Genomic DNA, 9,837 nt, shown 5'->3' with positions numbered 1-9,837 from the left:
AGATACTTTCATAAAATTCAAGAGAAATGAATTACTGGGAAATAAACATTCTAAAAGCATACAAAACATAATCTTATATTTTTTATGATTGGTTTCAATAAGCATGAAATTATTCTGCCACAACAGCTTCTCAACACCTACCCTCAATTTTTGCACCTTTCTCATCCCATGCCAGCAGTAGTTTGTGGATGTGTCTCAGTCTTCAGACCCATTCTGAGTGGTTTAAACAGACTCCAAGGGCTTAACTAGACCTATCGGTTAAGTAATGTCTGGGCCTGTGGAGGAAGGAGGAGAGTTTCCATGCTCAGGGGCAGGAAGAAGAGAGCTGGTCTTGTTGCAGGTCTGTGGGTGGGTCTAGCTGGTCCCCACTGGGGTGGGCAGCCACATCATGTCCATGACTGACAGAACCAAGGGAAACTTTTTCTTGACCTATTAGGACCAAGGGGCTACCTCGCTTGACTTGGGGGAGGACAGGAAACCCTTTGGAATTCTGCCACAGCCTCTGAAGGAAGAGGACTAGAATGGGTACTGCCTCAGGGTGGAGCTTTCCACCTATTTTCTTCTCTAATGAAAAGCCCCACCAAGTCTCCAGAGTTGATCACTTCCAACCCATATGTCATCTTGTGTTTATGATTTTCTCATCAGTTTTGCTTTAAAAATTAATTTTTAATAATCTCTAAAGAAATGCATTCACCCTTATCTCTAAAATATTCAAAGGATCCCCTATCTATTCTGTGCTTTTTTTTTTTTTTTTTTTTTTTTTTTTTTTTTTTTTGCATGAGCAAATTATATCTGGCCTCTTTCCCTCTTTCCTGCCTGGGGAATAGGCAGTGATCATCTGGGATGGAGACTTGGCTTGTTCTCAGCACAGTCAAGCAGTGTAGTTTTGTGGTGAGCCCACTGGCCTGGGAATTCTAATAACCCTGGCTTCATGGGTAATTTGGGGTAAGTTATTCATTCTGTTCTTCATTTGGCTCCTCTGCAAAATGGGGCAAATAATAATACGGCATGATTTTGAAGCCATAACAAGATGATGGAAATGAAAGTGGTCACCTTCATCTAAACATGAACTTGGGTACTGCAAAAGTGCAGAATGAAATGTTATCATTCTTCCGGGGAGTCACATTTCATGAAGACCTCTGTGTTTTAATCACTAACTTAAAAATAAAAGTAAAAGAAGGAAAGAAAAAAAATTAATGACAGCAGCCTGAGATGCATGGGCTACATTCTCTGCTGCTTAAAAAACAACAACAACAAAAAGCATGACACTGTTTTGAAAAGTTAATCACAGAGGGCTTTGAAGGGTTTCATCTAGCACCAGTTGCAGGTAATATTGGAAAAACACTGCAGTCATAGCATCTCCGTGCATTATTGGGGTTTTAAATCCTAAATCACTACATACAATGCATATTCTGGTTTAGGCTACCCAACTGGATATGCTGGCCTGGTTTCCTTACTCTAGTGCTCTCTGCTAATAACTAAACATGTAAAAAAAGAAAGAAAAAAAGAAGAAAAAAAAAGCAGGGCTTTTTTCAAAGTTGCAAGTCAATGTGCTGTAAACATGGGTCTGAGGTTAGGATATTGAATTGCATGAATAACAACAATCTGTCTTACTCCATTAATCAGAGGTTTACAGTCTCTACAGTCTTATGAGCCATGGGGCCGTCACTGATAATTCTCTGTCAAAGAGAAATGGAATCATCTAGACATGTGCTTAAAGAGGAATTTTTCCCCTTGTTGATTTTATGTAGGAAACGGCTATTAGACAATGTTGGCTCCCATGGAGGTTCGGAGACTGTGGGAAGAGGCCTCATGGTGGGGATAGTGGAGATGCAAAAGACACGTGGAGACTTTTGGCAGACAGGGCTCTGCAAAAAGAGGTCCAGCAATTTGTTGGGCAAGGTCTCTGCGTGGTCTCCTCTGGGACCTATTCCAGAGCAGTGAAACTAATAATCCTTAAATTCACTCCCTCTCCCCCAGGCGCCATTACACCGTATTTGAATTATGTTATCAAAGAGACAGACGTGGATTCAGTTCTGATCCCCCAAACTCTTAAGGAAATGTGCCCCTTCCTTAATGGGAAAGTGTATTTGATGACCTAAAAGTTCACGTGCCTTAAATCTGGCTGCCCTGCTCCCCAGTCCTGGGCTGCACCCTCATTCTGTGGAGTTCTGAGAAATGCTGAAGATGAGGCAGGTGGCAAATGTGGCTCCCTGAGAGCTAAACCTGATACCCGACCAGGAGCTCGGGTCAGTGTTTGTCAGCAAAATTAGCCTTTTCTTGCAGTGTTATATAAATTTTCCATAGAAATCTGGCATGTGTCAAGAACATGTGTCAAGAAAGATGCCTGTTTTCCTGAGTTAGGTGTAATCACCACGTGCCCCACTTAAATTTACGTGCAAGGGTGCAGGCACCAGAGAAAACTACCAGCTATCGCCAAGCCAAGAGCCATCAATTCAGGATGAAAAGTGTGAAGAGTTGGGATGGAGTTGCCTTCCCACTTGGGGAAGGCAAACATTAACACCTCTGATTTGGATCCTTAAGATGACAGAACCACCAGTAAAACCCATTTCCAGTATCTAGAACAGGTGTGGTTTCGTCCCTGGAGGACAGCCTTGGCTGATGCTGACAGAAGGGGCTGGAATTGAGTCTCTTTGGTGAGCAGCCCCGTAGATGTAATTCTAGAGTCAACTCCAGGGCATTTCACCAAAGAACTCAGGTGACATGTGTGGCTGTGGTTGTAAAATAATTTCCCACCAAAGACATCCATGCCCTCATCTCCAGAACCCATGAATATGTTATGTTACATGCAAGGGCAGTGAAGGTTGCAGAGGGGATTAAGCTTGCTAACCAGGTGGTTTTAGAATAAGGAGATTATCAGGTGAGCCCAATGTAATACCAAGGGTCCTTAAATGTGAAGGAGAGAGGCAGAAAGTCAGATCCAGTGTGATGTGAATGAGAAAGACTTGACCACCTGTCGCTCGCTTTGAAGGTGGAGAAAGGGGCCACAAGCCAAGGAATGCAGGTGGCCTTTAGAAGCTGGAAAAGACAAGCAAGCGGATTCCCCCAGGGCTTCCAGAAAGGAACACAGCCCTGCCAATACCTTGATCACAACCCAGTGAGCCTCACTTCTGACCTCTAGAACTGTGGGATAATAACATTTGTGTGGTTTTAAGCCACTTGGTTGTGGTCATTTGTTACAGCGGCATGGGAAGCTAACATAGTTGCCTCAGTGTTTTCCTCTGATTGACACAAGTTACACAAGCACAAATTTTGCTGTCCTCAGAATCATTCACCTCATGGCATGTGAGGTTGAGAACAGAGGTTGGCTGCACCCAACACATGCATTTGAGGTGCAGGGGGTCGGTTTGTCTCTCAACTCAGCTCTTGCTGCTGCTGTGACAATGAGCATGAGGTCACCATCCTCTCTCCCTGGCTCTGTTGCAAGATTGCTGTCTCAAACACCAGAGACATTGGTCCTTCAGACCAACCCTGCAATCGTATTACAGCACTATGGTTTCCCTTTTTCCCAACATCTTTTTTTTTTTTTTTAATATGCAACTCTGCCTTGTTGGAAAGATTCATAAAGCTTAAGACTTCCTTTCCTGGTGGTGTGCTGGTAAACTGGTTCCAGAAGTGGCAGAGTGCTGTGTATAGCATTTGCCAATTTCCATGGTGTAAACACTCCCATCATGGCAAATGTCAAGCTACCAGCTTAAGGTTGCTGAATGCAGAGTTGGGAAGAGATGTCCACAGTCTGCACAGGGTGGGCTCCAGCCCACTCTGAATGTCCTGGAGAGGGCTGTTTATGTGCCATGCCCCTGAGCTTTCAGAAAGCCTAGCACCCTGAGAGCGGATTGGCCCCTACCATAAATAGTGCTGTGGAGTCTTCCAAAGCAGTTGTGCTTTGCTCTGCAGCTGGTGCCCCTTGTCACAGCTGCTCAAGACCCATGGAAATTCAGAAGAGCCAAGGAGCAGAGTCACAACCTGTCATAAGTTGATTACAGACATTGGGAACCGGTGGTCAGAGCCAGTTGTAACTCCAGATGGTACTTTCTATAAATCTTTTGTCCTTTTTACAGTTATTTTTAGTCTAGTTTGTTTCCAAACGTAAGTCTAGTTTGAAAACCATTGAAACTTGAAGCCATCAGTCTTATTTTTTTTATCATATTAGCATGTCTCATTTTATATCTATCATACAGAAGGAAATCAGTAAATCTCGCTTCTACCACTGCCTATACTAGGATCTATCGGTTAGTAATTCAGTATGAAATACTTAAACCAGTTTGTTGGAGGAATCTTAACACACTTATAGGAGAGAGCATAGGAATGTAATGATATAACCACTAATTTGATGATAACAAGGCATATTTTATAGGATTGTTAGAAAGATTCAGTGAATTAATATTTGTAAAGCACTCAGTCAACAGTAAGAGTTTGTTAAAGAAGTAGTTAAATTTCTTTGTTAAAGAAACAAGTAAATATGACTTCTTAAAATTGAGAACTTAGATCTCTAACTTAGGAGGGGACTTAGTCAAATATCACCCAGCCCTGTGAATGAAAACCTCAGCATCACTAGATCACGTCTCCCTTCTAGTTTTCACAGAAGCTTTTTTTCTTTTTGATGACTTCTCAGTAGAACTGGACCCATGCAATGACTCTGTCCTCTGAGTTGGGGTCCTGGGGCCTCACAGTCACTGCAGCTCCTCTGCACAAGCACTTGCTCTTACAATTTATGAGATGCTTCTTGCAGCTGCTCTCTCAGAATGATTTAGATGGCCTTGGCTTGATCCCTTCCAAATGTGGGCACCAGCAGGCTGCCATGTGCAAAAGCGTTTTTTTAAGTGCACATCAAGTCAAAACAGAGAATCAAATCTCCAGAACCTAAATGAGGTGGTCCATTCACTTCTGGCCCCACTTTCCCTCCAAATTCACCCCAAAGGCTAGGTGAGAGCTCAGCCTCAGCAGGCTCTGCTTGCTGGGTTCAGGACCATAAATCAGGGGGCTCACATTGATGGGTGAGGAGGCCGGAAGACATCCGTCTGCCATCGGGAAGAAGGAGGTGCTTGTGGCCACTGGGCTGATTACAAACTCATAAGCTCCTGGGAGTGTCAAGTTTTGGATAAAAGGAAAAGGCAAACATGAAAGATGCTGGAGCTACATTTTCCAGGGCATATCTTCATCCCATTGTGAATTGATCTGTGGCCCTGGATTGCATCAAGTACATAATACCTCAAAGTCAGCGAGAAAAGACAGGCTGACATCCAGGACTCACCAACTATTAGGTGGCTTGGAGGCAGAAGCCTACCCTGCCTCAGGTTGGAGCTTTGAGGGCATGCACATTTGCACAGATGAACTCAAAGAAGGCTCTTGCCTAGAAATTGAATCCAGTTTCTTTTTCCTGTATTTGTTTTGCAATCCACCCTTGGAAGGGAAAGTTGATGTAGGATAGCAATAAATCTCCAAGGCACATCACTTCAATTAAGAGATAGAGAAGCCCAGAGGGGCCCAAGAGCTCCAAGGGGAGCCAACCGCAGATTAATGGATGCTGAAGAATGCTGCCTTCCAAGACGGGAACTGGCTGATTTATGTCTATTCACATATTCCGAAACCTTTAACTCACGGGCCTTCCTTAATCACAGCACGATTACATGACCACTTTCATTTAGGGGGCTGGGGGTAAAAGGGTCTGTTTATTTGATTGAGCTTTAATAACCTAGCTCTTTATTACAATGCTCTTGGTGAAAGCATTTTTGTAAACTGAGAACAGTTTCCATTTAGTGCCCTGGGTTGCTCTCGTCTCTAGACCCATATACATCCACCTTGGCTGTTCTTAATATGCAAAACATTTGAAACTGTCCAGGCTCCACTCTCCTCAAATCCCAGGGGTATTTTACTCAGGGTGGTTTGAGCAAAATTAGCCTGGCCATTTAGTTTATGGAAGGGGGAAGAAGAGAAATCAATGCATTTCCTAGGATAAGCCAAAGTCATTCATTTCTTTTCACACATTTGTTTCAATCAAAGGACTTTTATTTAGTACCATTTATTTAGTACCTACTACGTGGATGTTTAACCTACTCTATGAGATTCACAAATAAATATGTTTCCCTTTTCTCATGAGCTCACAGTCTAGTAGGGGAAACAGACAAGAAAATCAATAATTACAGAAGAGCAAAAGGTCTAGAGAAAGGCAACCAGGAATGGTTCGGAGAAGTGCTCTGGGGTAAGAGGGCCCTAGAGCTGAATATTAAAGGACAAGCGGGAGGTTACAGAGTGGATGGGGTAAGCCAGCTTGACCAGGCAGGGACTTGGTTTACCGAGGAATTGCAGGTCGCCTGGGCTGGATGGAGCATTGGTGGAAACGGAGCTGCTAAGGTGGACAAAGGGTTCTACTTGACCTGTGTGACCTACATGCTCAGAACTTCCTTCAAGAAAGCCTTCCCGGCCCCACTTTAGGGTCCACCTGAGCTTTTGAGCCAAGGTCACGCTGATTTCAGCTTGCCCCAGCCAACCCCTAAGCAATAAGTCCCAGCTGGGGAAAAAAGTGCCACCAGTGCAGCATCCTCTGTGTGCAGTCTTTGCTCTAGAGCGCCCTGTCTTTCCCTAGAGCCCCTGGCATGGAGATAGGGCAGTGGGGGAGAGTTCCAACAAAGTGACTGCAAACACGCTTTTGGCTGATGACAAAGCAAAATGTTAAAAGCCTAGGCTGGGCACCGTGGCTCAGGCCTGTAGTCACAGCTACAAGAGGCTGAGGTGGGAGGATCGCTTGAGCCCAGGAGGTTGAAGCTACAGTGAGCCATGATCATGCTACTGCACTCCAGCCTGGGCCACAGAGTGAGACCCTGTCTCAAGAAAAAATGAAGGGAAATATTCATGTTTCTACACCCTCTTTCCTCTTCTCACAGACACCCCACATATGCCTTTCTTTCCTTTAAGAGTTCAGTCTGGGGCTGTCAGTACAATGCCACTGAACAGGCCATTTGTATGGCATTGACTGGCCTTTGAATCCAATAACCCATCAACTTATTCAATCAACCAATTTGACTTTTTGGTTGTTCATTTCTGAATTGAGTGGTTCTACTGAATTCAGTATGCTCTGCTGTCTTATAGCCCTAAAGTTACATGAGTGTGGTAAAGCCATTTCCACCAGTAAACTATAAATAATATGACATGACATTTACAATATAAGAACAATGAATTATTTTATTTCAAAGCCCTCAGATAATGAAGCCAATTTCTTACTCTAAAAATTAGAAAAGAGTCTTGGGGTGGGGGTGGTTCACACCTGTAATCCCAGAACTTTGGGAGGCTGAGGCAGGAGGATCACAAGGTCATGAGTTCGAGACCAGCCTGGCCAATATGGTGAAACCCCATCTCTACTAAAAATACAAAAATTCCCCAGGCATGGTGGTGCGTGTCTGTAGTCCCAGCTACTCAGGAAGCTGAGGCAGAAGAATCGCTTGAACCCAGGAGGTGAAGGTTGCAGTGAGCTGAAATCACACCACTACACTCCAGCCTGGGCAACAGAGTGAGACTCCGTTTCAAAAAAAGCAAAAAAATTTAGTAAATAAAGGAAAAGTGTTAGGCTATATATCAGCATTACAAAAGAGGCTTGACTTTGAGGGAAAACTCTTCATTCTGAAAAAATATGATTGCTAGCTAACAAATGTCAAATGAATTATCAGATTAGAAAACCACCATTTTGTAACCTTGAATGAATTAACTGATTCAGTCCAGGACCATCAATGGATGCTACAAGTATTCAGGGAAGAGTTGATGGAGAACCTAGTAATGCGCAGAACCAAGGTTCTGTCTCACAAATCATCTGCTGGTCATGAGGGTGGGAAGATGCCTTTACAATAGGGAGAGAGAACCGGGGGCAGCCTCCCAACCCAAGCACCAGTCTTGGAATCACTGCGCGTGGGTAGCCTGGCACTGACGTGATGCAATACAAAACGTACAACTTCCGCAGTCAAGGCTTCTGGGAAACAAGTGTTTAACCTGAATTTAATCTGTGAACCCAAAAGCATCTGAGATAGGACTCAATCCATTCAGAAAGTTTATTTTGTCAAGGTTAAGGACGCACCCCAGGAGGTCCTGAGGACAGGTGCCCAAGTGGTCAGGGTACAGCTTGCTCTTATACTTTTTACAGAGACACGAGACATCTATCAATATCTGTAAGACGTACACTGGTTTGATCTGGAAAGGTGGGAAAACTCCGGGGATGACTTTCAGGTTATAGGTAGATTTAAAATTTTCCTTATTGGCAAATGGATGAAAGAGTTATTATCTAAAGACCTGGAATCAATAGAAAGGAATGTCTGAGTTATGGTGATAAGGGATTGTGGAGACCAAAGTTTTGTCAGGCAGATGAAGTCTCCAGGTAGCAGGCTTCAGAGGCAATCAATTGTAAAAAGTTTCTTATCAGACTTAAGGTCTGAGTTGATGCTAATGCTGGTCAACTTTTCCTGAATTCCAAAAGGAGGAGGGTTTGATGAGGCATGTCTGACTCCCTCTTCCCATCATGACCTGAACTAGTTTTTCAGGTTGACTTTGGAATGCCCTTGGCTGAGAGGAGGGCTCCATTCAGACGATTGAGAGGGACTTAAACTTTTATTTTTGGTTTACAAGTCAATCTTAAGATCTAACTTCCAATGTACAGGGAGGAACAAGGACGGCAAACAAAATGCATGGCTGTAAATGAATATATTCTTATTTTTTAGAGATGCTTACTAACATATATAATAAATTAAAACAAAAAATAGATTGGCACAAATTTAGCAAACTATGAACAATTGTTAAATCTGGTTGGTGAGTACATGGGTGTTTCTCATGCTATGTGCTCTTCTCTTCTGTACATTTAAATTTTTTTATAACATAAAATAATTTACATAAAATAATAATTTATGTTATTTAATTTACATAAAATAGCATAAAATACAGGAGGATGCTGTAAGAATATTTTAAAATGAAAACTTCTAAAAGAATATGTCTCCTTTTTTTATTTTTTGAGATGGTCTTGCTCTGTCGCCCAGGCTGGAGTGCAGTGGCATGATCTCGGCTCACTGCAACCTCTGCCTCCCGAGTACCAGTGATTCTCCTGTCTCAGTCTCCTGAGTAGCTGGGATTATAGGCACGTGTCACCACGCCCAGCTAATTTTTGTATTTTTAGTAGAGATGGGGTTTCACCATGTTGGTCAGGCTGGTCTCGAACTCCTGACGTCGTGATCCACCCGCCTCAGCCTCCCAAAGTGCCGGGATTACAGGCGTGAGCCACTGTGGCCAGCCTGCATCTCCTTTTTACCAAACATTCTAATGACACTGTGTAGAAAGCTGAATATTCTTGGAGGTTTTGTGGTATTACTGGCTTAGATGAAAAACAACTGAAGTTGGAAAAATAAGCCAGTTAGAGCACAGAAATGCAACAGGACATTCCTCCCAACACCCTACTGCAATGCATTAATAAAAATGGTTATGTCATGTGTGGTTAACAGTATGTAAGGTTGTACAGTAAAGGTGCTTTTAAAACCTCCTCCTACCTCTCTTGGAATGCAGAGCTCATACAGTGTCATGTGGAGGTTTGCTAGCTGTTATTTCTATTCTTTGTCCACAGCATGGTCAGTGGTGTTCAGAGTGACTTATGAAATCCCAAGAGAATGTGCCCTTCAATGCTTAGAAACACTCTTACCCTCACATCTAAGATTGCAAACCCCAGGTTTCAGAGCAGTTCTTAGAGTTGGAAGGTTTCCAGTGGGATCAAGTGGGTGGTGCGTGTGAAGGAGTGAACTTCAAACCTACCCATAAACTGAAAAGATGGACGCTCTTGGAACGTAGCGC

Source organism: Macaca thibetana, chromosome 3 (assembly GCF_024542745.1).
Source record: "Macaca thibetana thibetana isolate TM-01 chromosome 3, ASM2454274v1, whole genome shotgun sequence".
Classification (NCBI taxonomy): domain Eukaryota; kingdom Metazoa; phylum Chordata; class Mammalia; order Primates; family Cercopithecidae; genus Macaca; species Macaca thibetana.
The sequence above is the reverse complement of the archived record's forward strand: the minus strand, read 5'-3'. Positions refer to the sequence as shown.